At 43.7% G+C, this 9,975-nt stretch overlaps 1 long non-coding RNA gene across 1 annotated transcript in view; it reads left to right on the top strand.

The window, feature by feature from the left end:
• Positions 1-1,742: 1,742 nt before the first annotated feature.
• LOC142011294 (uncharacterized) overlaps positions 1,743-9,975 on the top strand; it is a 34,093-nt gene continuing 25,860 nt past the window's right edge. The window contains exon 1 of the long non-coding RNA XR_012645034.1: positions 1,743-1,826. This is a non-coding gene — a long non-coding RNA (uncharacterized LOC142011294). The remainder of the gene's footprint in view (positions 1,827-9,975) is intronic.

The raw sequence follows: 9,975 nt of genomic DNA, 5'->3' as shown, positions 1-9,975 counted from the left end.
TCACGTTTCATATTCTAGAAACTGCACTATGGTTAAGGTTGCATCATGATGACTGTTTCAAGGTCAACCTTTTTAAGGCCAGGTCTATACTGTAGACCTACATTGTTAGAACTACAAGTTAAGTCTCTTTAATCTGGAAATCTCTTGTCTGGCAACATCTGTAATCTGGCATGATTTTAGTTCGCCAGAAGACCACTTATCATGATTGTGGCCAAGCTTCCTGTGGTCCCATAAAGTCTGTCTATAGCCAACCAGTTCTGGCTCTCTGTGTTCTGTGCTTCTGTTTAGCTGTAATTTACCCCTAAATGTTTTCTAAGAGCCCAGTAAGCAGCGGAAGTGTTGGTAAACCTGCTAGAAAATAGTGACCTCCCGTGGTCCAGCAAATTCTCTTGTCTGACACTGGTCAGGTCCTGAAGGTGTCGTACGGGAGAGGTCCAACTTGTACATCACTCAGGGGAGTGATGTGATGTCAGTCAAAATGGTCTCACCTGTGAGGAGGTTTTCTTGATGTCATAGTTACCACCTCTCTGGGAGGTGGATTAACTATGCTGACTTGAGAGCTCTCGCTTGTTGGTGTAGGAGCATCTTCACTAAAGTGCTACAGTAAAGTGTGCCAGCGTTAAGTGTCCTATGTCCCTGAAAATCAACATGGGAAGTCAGATTGCTTTGAAATTGGACATGCCTCATGGGGTCACAGTGTTATGTTGGTAACACCTCAGTCTAGTTTCCTGTTGCTGTCTTGTACTACTAAACTGAGATGCATTGATGACTGGACGAATCACACACCTCATTGAGAGGGGTGGCGAACTCACCCTTTAATTGATCTAATTAGGGGTAAGTTAATGGCAAGCCCCCACCTAAGACAAGAAGAGTTTTGGACTGAGTGGCTGGAAGTTGCTACAATTTGTGACTTGTGGGTGGCAGTTTTGTTATGGGGGGAACGTTACCAGTCTTTTTTTGTGGGGAAAATAGGCATAGAATGCTTCCCGGGAGGGATGTTAGGAATACGAGTATAGGGGTTTGGGGCTGCAGCTAGAGGAGGGCGTAGTGGGGAGCGGGATAAATGGGGGTGTATGGGGAGGCAAGAGAAATTGGGGCCTCAGTGCATACCAACACCCTGCACTGCCAACTCTGCCAGTGCTCCCAGCTTTGCCGGTGCATCTCAATCACGCTGTACCCAATGTTACCTCCAGTTTTTAATGTCCGTAGGTGGAATAAATTTTTATGTGCACAGAGGCATGTGCTGATGTACACCATCTGTAGAAACACAGGCTGCTGGCTGTGGACACTTTGCTAATCGGCTGGGTGGTACCTGAATCTCTTCTGGGTGTCCACTCAGGCATTCAGTTTACAGGGAACACAGTCCTGCATCCCAACTCTCCTATGCTACCAACTCGACCAGTGCACCCCCGACCATCAGGCAACCCAGCTTGCCTATATCCCGCATCTCTGCCAGTGTGCCCAACCCAGGGCACCCCCCACTTTGCACCTCACCCCCTGAACCCCATCACTGTTCTACTGTACCCCTGGTTGTCTTTCACACCAGACACTGGCACTGCATGTGGTACTGAGGGCTAGGTTGGAGGGAGATGTGCCAAAGAAAGACGAGTGAGTTGCCGCTGATGTGTGAGTGGCTGGGTGGAGGGTGGGGAGGAAGGAAGGTGAGGGTTATTGATGGTTCATTTGGGTCAGTGGCCCATTGCTGATTTTTTTTTCTTCTTTTTGTCCTTTAACAGTGATAGTTGGACTCTTGTGGGCCAGAGTGCATGCATTGTAGAAAGAGGTGGAGAGCTTGTTCATTCAGCAACGCTGTTGTCAGAGTAAAGGTATGTTTGTTAACAGGGCGTATTGGGATATTGCTGAAAGAGGCAGAGTTTAATTTGCATATCTTGGTTTTCAGACGTTTTGAGTATTACTCAGCTAAAAATTCTGCAAGGAGACACCACTCCACAAAACAGCCTTACATCTGTTTTCAAGTTGTTTTTTGCCACTGAATTATTACTCTCTGACTCAGATGTAACTCTGCAATTCTGATTTGAGCAAAAATAATGGTGGGAATTCTGCTTGAGTAAAGTACGCAGGATCTGGTCTTATGTTTGTGCTAGAATTGTGAAAATGTATTTTTGTCATCAATTATGGGAATGTGCTAACCTGTTCCCCCGAAGCTTAAATTATGCGGTTGAAACCGATATATTATAGATAATGTTTATAGAGACAAACTAACCAAGTGAATAAAAGCATAATAGAATTTTTTTTATTTCCTTCACTGCGCTCTTCTCCCATGTTTCCTGTAAATTTGTGTGCCAAGCAATTAAGGTAAAAAATTTACAAGAGAGTTGATAACCCTTTTCATTTCCAAATAAAATTCATTATGTGGAAAGATGCAAACTATGCAGACTGCTGGAAATATAAATGAAAATGCTGAGATTCAGTCCAAATTGCACCAAACACAGGCAGATGGTTTAAGTCATAACAATGCAGGAATTTGGAAGGAATTGGAGAACTCAGACAGATGCCAAAAATCTAAGCCAACTTTGCAAAACTCAGCTCTTAGACGAATGTTTAAAAATGTGACTAAAAAGTATATAAAAGCAATTTAGTGCTTAATTTAAAAAAAACATGAATGGCAAAAATATACTGTAAATTGGAAAAAACCTGCAGCAAAATCGTGGCCTTTTAAAAGTAACCAAATAGGATGATGCTTTTGCGCATAAAATAATTAGTTTCAGAATATGTCAGATTTCTGTTTTTGAAATAAAACGGTGGAGAGGTGGGGATTTTTTGTAGTTAGTAGAAAAATCCTGCATCTCCTACATATTTCAAATTTACTGTCAACACACTCTCTCGTACAAGACTGCCTGGCCTCATCTTGATGACCAACTGTATTGGGAGCTCAAGGGCAATGAAGACTGCCCCCTCCTTCAGCATCTCTGATATCCAGCCTCTGATGGTCTTGGAACCAGATGCTATATTACTTCCAAATCCATTGGGCCACTATTCTCCTTTAATTCCTAATTCAGAATTAGGTTTCAGTGCTTTTGTTTTCTCACTGGATTGTTTTATATTGTTATAACAACAATAGCTGCTTCTGTTTACTTGGTCATGGTACTTGTACAAACTTTCCAGTTCTTCAGGACTAAATTCCTATACTGCCCACTGAGTTACTAGATGTTAATGGACTAGCGCAGGGTTAAATTGTTTCAGTCTTTACTGCTGCAGAATATTACTTTGAATGTGAATTTATTACCAGGCACTGGCATTTGTTATTGTGCCAGTAAGATCATTTGGTATTGTCCCCTCTTGAAAGAGATGGCTTGAATAGGTTAGTCTTGCTGCCCTCAGTGTTTATGCTTTTAAAATGAAATTAGTTCAATTGCACCAAACTGAGGAAAGAAGAAAAATGCATTAAGGAAAAATATTAGTTTGATTCATCCTTTTAGATGGTGCATTCTGGCATGAGTCTTGCCAGCAATGGACTTCACACTGGAAAAAAATGTGATTTGAAATGCCAGTGAGTTTAACTAAGCTTCTCCACTTGTTCTTGAATACGAATCCTTTAGGGATTTCAGGAAGAAAGCTGAATAGGGCCAAACAAAATTGTTCTCTGACATGGCCAAGAAATGCGACTGATGATTCAGGTATCTCTAGACATGAGTTAAAAAGGTTGTTTTTCAAATGTCATTAATTTAGTTCAACACACCTCCTTTGTCATATTCTTGTTTACCCAAGACACTTTTCTCATCTATTGGAAACTTATCTTAGAAATCATAAAATTCCAGGTATTTGATATAGACATATTCTGAGTTTCCTTTTGGTTACAGCTGAATAAGTAGATGAGATGTTAACACTTTTCTAAATACATGAACTCATACTAGGATACAGAAGACACATTAACAGCTCTCTTTTAAGAAAATCTATTTCACAGAAATTACCAAGTTTATTTTCCTTCTTTGAATCTAAGGAATCTTCCATTGTTCATCATGGGCTGAACCAAGGTTATTTTTCATTTTATTCTCAACAAAAGTGTCGCTGAATTCAGAGGTGCTGGAATAGTTTGCCTCATGGGGATGCTGAGATGGGTTTGAATCAAACTGTAAACCCAGTGTATGATGGAAAACATTTCCTGTTGCACTCCACTACCTATAGTTCCAGCACCTACGGCTGAATTATTCTAAGATATTTTAAAATGTCTCCACTGCATTTTCTCATGGCCTGTGTACATACGTTTATAAATACAATAAATAAATAACTCTTACAATAATAAATTTATTAGCTCAGTATCAATGGAAACGAAAACCTCTTCCTCAACACTGTTATAAACAGAAATAAACATTTACCAATATGCCACCAAGTTTTTGCTTGAGTAAACAGGTGGGTCTTGCACCAAGCTCTGAAAGATGTGCCAAGGGGGTTCCCTACAAGTTCCCCCCAGCAGCTTTAAGCTTTTGTTAGCAATTGCCTGGTTGGCCCCCTCTCCTGAGGATCTTTCATGGTCAGACACTTGTACGGACACTTTGCTGACATAGCAGCATACACAGGATCTCTTCAGGTCAAGGCAAATGTGACCAGATACACTAAAAGCACTGATTTTCAGCCAATAAATGGACATTGCAGCCATACCAACATATTGTCTGTCCACATGGGAAGAAAGACTGGAGGCAGTGGATGTGGTTTAATTAGGCTGCAACTTTATTTACTTACAGTAATTTGGTGTACATAGCAACATGTTGTACATCATCCATTCCTTAATCGTCTCCACACAATCTGTTGGGACCTTATAGCTTTCTTTTTCATGAGGTGAATAAAGGAGAGGGGCAATGGTCCTGCTTTTCCGGATGTGGGAGTCCCCCAGCCCCACTCCTGAGCTCTTTCAGACGGGGTGAGGAGAAGGATGTGGTTGTCTTCCTGTTGTGAGATGAAGGTGCCCCATACCTGCTTTCTCTACTCCCATAAGGGATGCTGTCCTTTTCCCATCCATTTTACTATACCTGTATCCCTTCCATACCCAGTACCTGCTCTGGATCTCTACTACAAGTGCTACCTACTGATTTGCAACGTTATATAAGCTAACCCCCATACTCCACTGCACCAGATCCAAGACTTCCTATAGGAAGGTGAAAATCCCATGCTGTCTTGGCCAATCTAGTAGTGAGGGGAAAATTCTTTCCCAGCTCCCCTCAAAGAAATGGACAAGTAGCAGAATTCCCCCAGGGATTCAAAAGGGAACCCGGCCCTGTAGCTAAGTTCATGGATGGGTGGGCAGCTGGTGCCAGCCCAAGCCTGGAAAAAGAGGGCTTCTTTAGGCTGTGTGGGGTATAAATACCCCTGCAGTCTTCCTGTCAGCAGGAAGAGTAGTACAACAACCTTCTCTTGCCCTCGTTCACATGACTTCCTGCATAAGAATTAATGTATCTTATGGAGGAAGAACCACCAGTTCTAGGGTCTGTCCTTTTTTCTCAGCAGTTTCTCCTGAATTTGGTATTCTTATTTGCAACCCACAGTAGCACCTCCTTACATGAAGGTTGGGATCAGCAAGCTCTCCTCATCTGATTGTTATCTCATTTAGATGAAGGTCTGGTCCTTTCTTCTACCAGCGAATCTAATGACTTCACTGAGCTTTCCGTACTCCATAGAAAACAAGCAGCTTCAAGCTTTGCACTGTTGAGCTGGAGGAGCCTTATAAGCTGCTGGTGATCAGAGCTGTTAATGCCTTTGCCCAAAGTTGCCCCCTCCCTGTATATTGTCAAAGTGGATCAGGAAATAGCAAAACACCCATAAGGGTGGGCAGGCGGGCCTCTGCTGCCTAAACTCTGACCCTGGCATCACACTGTCCTTATCTTTGAGACATGGACTGTATGGAGCCCCCCTCCCCCCCACGACCCTGCCTACCACTTGCTTCTCTTGTCCTCTATCCTTCCACCCCTTCTGGTGTCCCTGAAGCAAACCATCATGGTTCACTGATGGGCTATCAGCATCAGAAGGTGTGTGTGGGTAGATGTGGTGAAACTTCATTTGAATCTGTCTGCCAGCTTCACTCATAAGACTGCACCACAAGGAAATGAAAATGACACCTTCGTCCTCCACAGCTGCAAAGTCTCAGCTGCAGAGCTATATTGAATAGTGTAGAGGCTAATCGACCAAAGCTGAATAAACTAATATCTGAACCAAGCGCTGACCACACCAAATACAAGCTGAACTCACTGAGGCAGAAAATCTTGAACCAGACAGACAAAAGATAACTTATGTTACCAACTGTGACTGAGCTCGCGACCATCACGCTCAGTGATGCACAAAAAGTCCTGAGAAATGTTAAAGTCGCTACCCAGTGATATGGTTCTGGCTGTTGAAGCCCATAAAGATTCACCACTAATGGAAGTGCTGAGCGCCTCTTTCAGGAGACCAAACCTGTTGATCCCTGTTGAGATTCAGTTTGCCCAGTCCTCAGAAACCAGATCAACAACAAACCCTCCAAACAAACAACAAAGCAAAACGCTCTCCCCAGCAAGAAACAATCGCTGCTACCTAGCGGCAGCACCTCTCTGCAATCACCTTCCCATCCCCACTCTTGGTCTGGAAGAACCTGAAGTTATTGATCTGTAAGATGCATTCAAAGCGGCTTTTATTCTAGCTGGCTATGGCCGGGGGCTGGGTTGTGTGTGGTTGGAAAGAATGAATGACTGGGTGAAGCAGTTATTTTTGGCTGAGTAACTTGTCCTTATAGTATACTTACTTACTGTACGTGCACCGAGAGGCATGGCATAAGCACTTGGTGAAATAAATTTGAATATAGTAAATAACTTAGTCAGGTCTGACCAGCATGAGCTCATTGTAAAATCTGCCTTCCAAACTGAACAGACAGACGTGTAAGTACATGTTTATGTGGCTTACACCCATGGTGGCCAACCAGTTCTAGTGGTAACCATGGTAGTGGCTAGTGTCTAGGCAGTGGGAGCTACAAGATGGGGCAGGTGCAGTGCATAACACCCCTCGGGGCACATGGCACAGAGACATGCACAGAGCCCCCGCAGCTGGCCGCTTTGAGCAGTGTGCGAGGGCATGGCCGGCAGGGAGCTGGGCCCATGGGATGGCGTTGGGGTGAATTGGGTGATTTGGCAGACTGGATGTGGCCTGTGGACTGTATTTTGCCCACTCTTGGCTTCGGTGGCATCTGCACTGAAGCACTACAGCTGCATTGCTGCATTGTTTTAAGTGCAGAGGAGCATTCAGACATGGTAATTAGTACCAACACTTTTGTGTGTGAAGGTAAGTGTCCCACCCTCACACCTTTGGGAGCCTTTTTTTTTTTTTTTGGACCTCTGTACTATACAACTGTCAGTCTGGACTGGAAATGCTATTGATCTGATGGAGCAGGTCTGTCCCACAAAAGCTCATCTCCTAATAAATCCTTTTGTTAATCTTTAAAGTGCGACGTGACTGCTGGTTTGTTTTGTTAGAATACAGACTAATATGGCTGCCTGCCTGTTACCTTTTAGAGGAAAGGATTGCAACACTGGTGTGCTTTGTCTCTCAGCAAAAGTAGGTGCCTAGCCCTCTGTAAGAGTGCCCTCTTCTGTCTGTTGTGTGGAATAATGGAATTACAGTTCACACAACTGCAGGACCTGCTTTTTAGAAACAATTGTACTCAGTTCTTTTTTCCTAGAAAAAAGGTGCTGCAACTCAACTGCCCTTGCCTCCCAGGTGGCTTAACCCCTCACAACCCCAAACCACCCCCAGGTGGCTTATCCCCTCACAGCCCCAAACCACCCCCAGGCGGCTTAACCCCTCACAGCCCCAAACCATGCCCAGGCAGTTTAACCCCTCACAGCCCCAAACCACCTCCTTCCCATCCTCAGGCAACTTAAGCCCTCGCAGCCCCAAACCACCCATCTTCCTGCCGCCAGGCTTAATCCCCTTGCAGCCTCAAACCACCCCCCCACCCCCAGGCTTAACTTCCCTTGCAACCCCAAACTGTTCCCCCTATTCTCACACAGGAGCATCTGGTGGCTTTTTGGCTTTCCTGCCCACAGCAGCTCCCGGCATGGCATGACCTTGCGCAAACCACCCAGAGTGGCTTCTAGCATGGCACAGTCATGTGCAAATCACCTAGAGTGGCTCCAAGTGCAGTGCCCTGCTCCACCCAGGAAAAAAGGTGCTGGAAAACCATTGTATGGCATTCCAGCAGAAAAAATGGCCTGTTTGTGCTAGAGGAGAACATGCATATTAAACTCCCCATGTAATTCATATTTTAAATATATTAGTGATATTGGCTTCGCAGTTATTTAAATAAAATAGTATTATCCTAAGATTAATTGCCTTGGTCTTAGTCTTTGAAAACAATAACTTAAAAACCTCAGTAAGTAGAGAAGTAGAATTATTCTGTCTTCAGGCAGGAGCAGGTACTTGTTGCAAAACTAGTTTTATATGTGCTTATATTCTGATCAACCCAAAGAGAGCTTTCTTTTCCACCTTCCCTTAACTTATAGATTAGAAATAAATTGCACAGATCACACACAGCACATTAATATTCAATTAAAATAATTAATGCAATTGTTTTCCCCCCTTCTTATCATCCTTTATCTCTGGTTCATGATGAGTGCTTTTTGCATGTAATCAAAAAGTTGAAATGAAGATTTCCCTTTTTAGCTTCAAAAGTTACCCAATTTTGGATTTGGGCATATTGTCTCCATTAGGATGAGAAATTGATGGCATAAAGTTTTCTTTGTTCCAGTCCTGTTTGTTTACAAAAATGTAACAAAATCCCATTTCTGTGAATACAGAAATAGCCAAACATCAGGAGGCCATTTCATTCCTCACAACTGAAAGCTTCTTTCCAGCCAGCAATCTGCCTGCAAAACCCTTTCTTTTGGCTTCTTCCCTGCGTTACACTCCATAGCAGTGCCCTATGGTTGTATCCCTGGTGTTTTTGCTGCCTTCTCTGGCAGCCTGTTCTCTGACTGCTCCTGAGTGCTTCACTTTGCCTTGTTTCTTAACTTCTTGTAGTTACTTCACTTCGAAGGAGGAAAGGGAGAGGGTAGGCAAAGGAGGTAGCTACCCCTGGGCCCAGCAATTTAAAAGGGCCTGCAGACATCAGTGATACAAGAGATTTCTTCAATGCCACTGAAACTGTTTGTGAACCAAGAAACCATGGACTCAATCCCCTGAGATCGAAGGATGATACCCAGCTCTTGAAAGACTGTGAAGACATTGCTTCTCACTGGAGGGAGCACTATAATGAACTCTTGAGCCATCCCTCCACCATGGTCCTACAATCCTTTGACCAAATCCCTTAGCAGCAATCCCTTGACCAAATCGCTGAGGTCCAAGCTGCCATCAAAGCGATGAAGTACAAACAAGGCAACTGGACTAGATGGAGTCCCTGCCAAAGTCTTCAAAGAAGGCGGGTCAGAGCTCCACAAACAATTCCACCTCCTGATTCTCGAGCTCTGTGTTAGGAAGAAGATGCTGAGAGAGTTTAGAGTCGGACTGTGGAAACTACTGTGATATCCCCCTTCTGGCAATGACAGGGAAACTCTTAGCTCGAATTCTTGCAAACTGACTCCTCCCACTCTCAGAAGAAATTCTCTGAGAATCTCAGTGTGGCTTCCGACCATTCCGAGGAACAGGGGACATGATCTTCATCGTCTGGCAACTGCAAGAACAACATCTTGGGCAAAACCCAGTTGACCCATATTTAGCTTATGGTTCACTATAACTACCACATCCTTTTCTATAGTGCTCCTTCTCAGACCATCATTTCCCATTTTTTATGTATGCAACAGATGAGCTCCTTCCTAAGTGGGATACTTTGCATTGCTCCTTATTGAATGTCATCCTATTTACCTCAGGCCATTTCTTCAATTTGTCTAGATAATTCTGAATTTTAGTCCTAGACTCCAAAGCACTTGCAACCCCTCCTAGCTCATAAACATACTCTCTCTGGCATTATCTAAATTGTTGATGAGGAAATCCTAGCAA

Source organism: Carettochelys insculpta, chromosome 3 (assembly GCF_033958435.1).
Source record: "Carettochelys insculpta isolate YL-2023 chromosome 3, ASM3395843v1, whole genome shotgun sequence".
NCBI lineage: Eukaryota > Metazoa > Chordata > Testudines > Carettochelyidae > Carettochelys > Carettochelys insculpta.
This window is presented reverse-complemented; position numbering and strand designations above follow the sequence as displayed.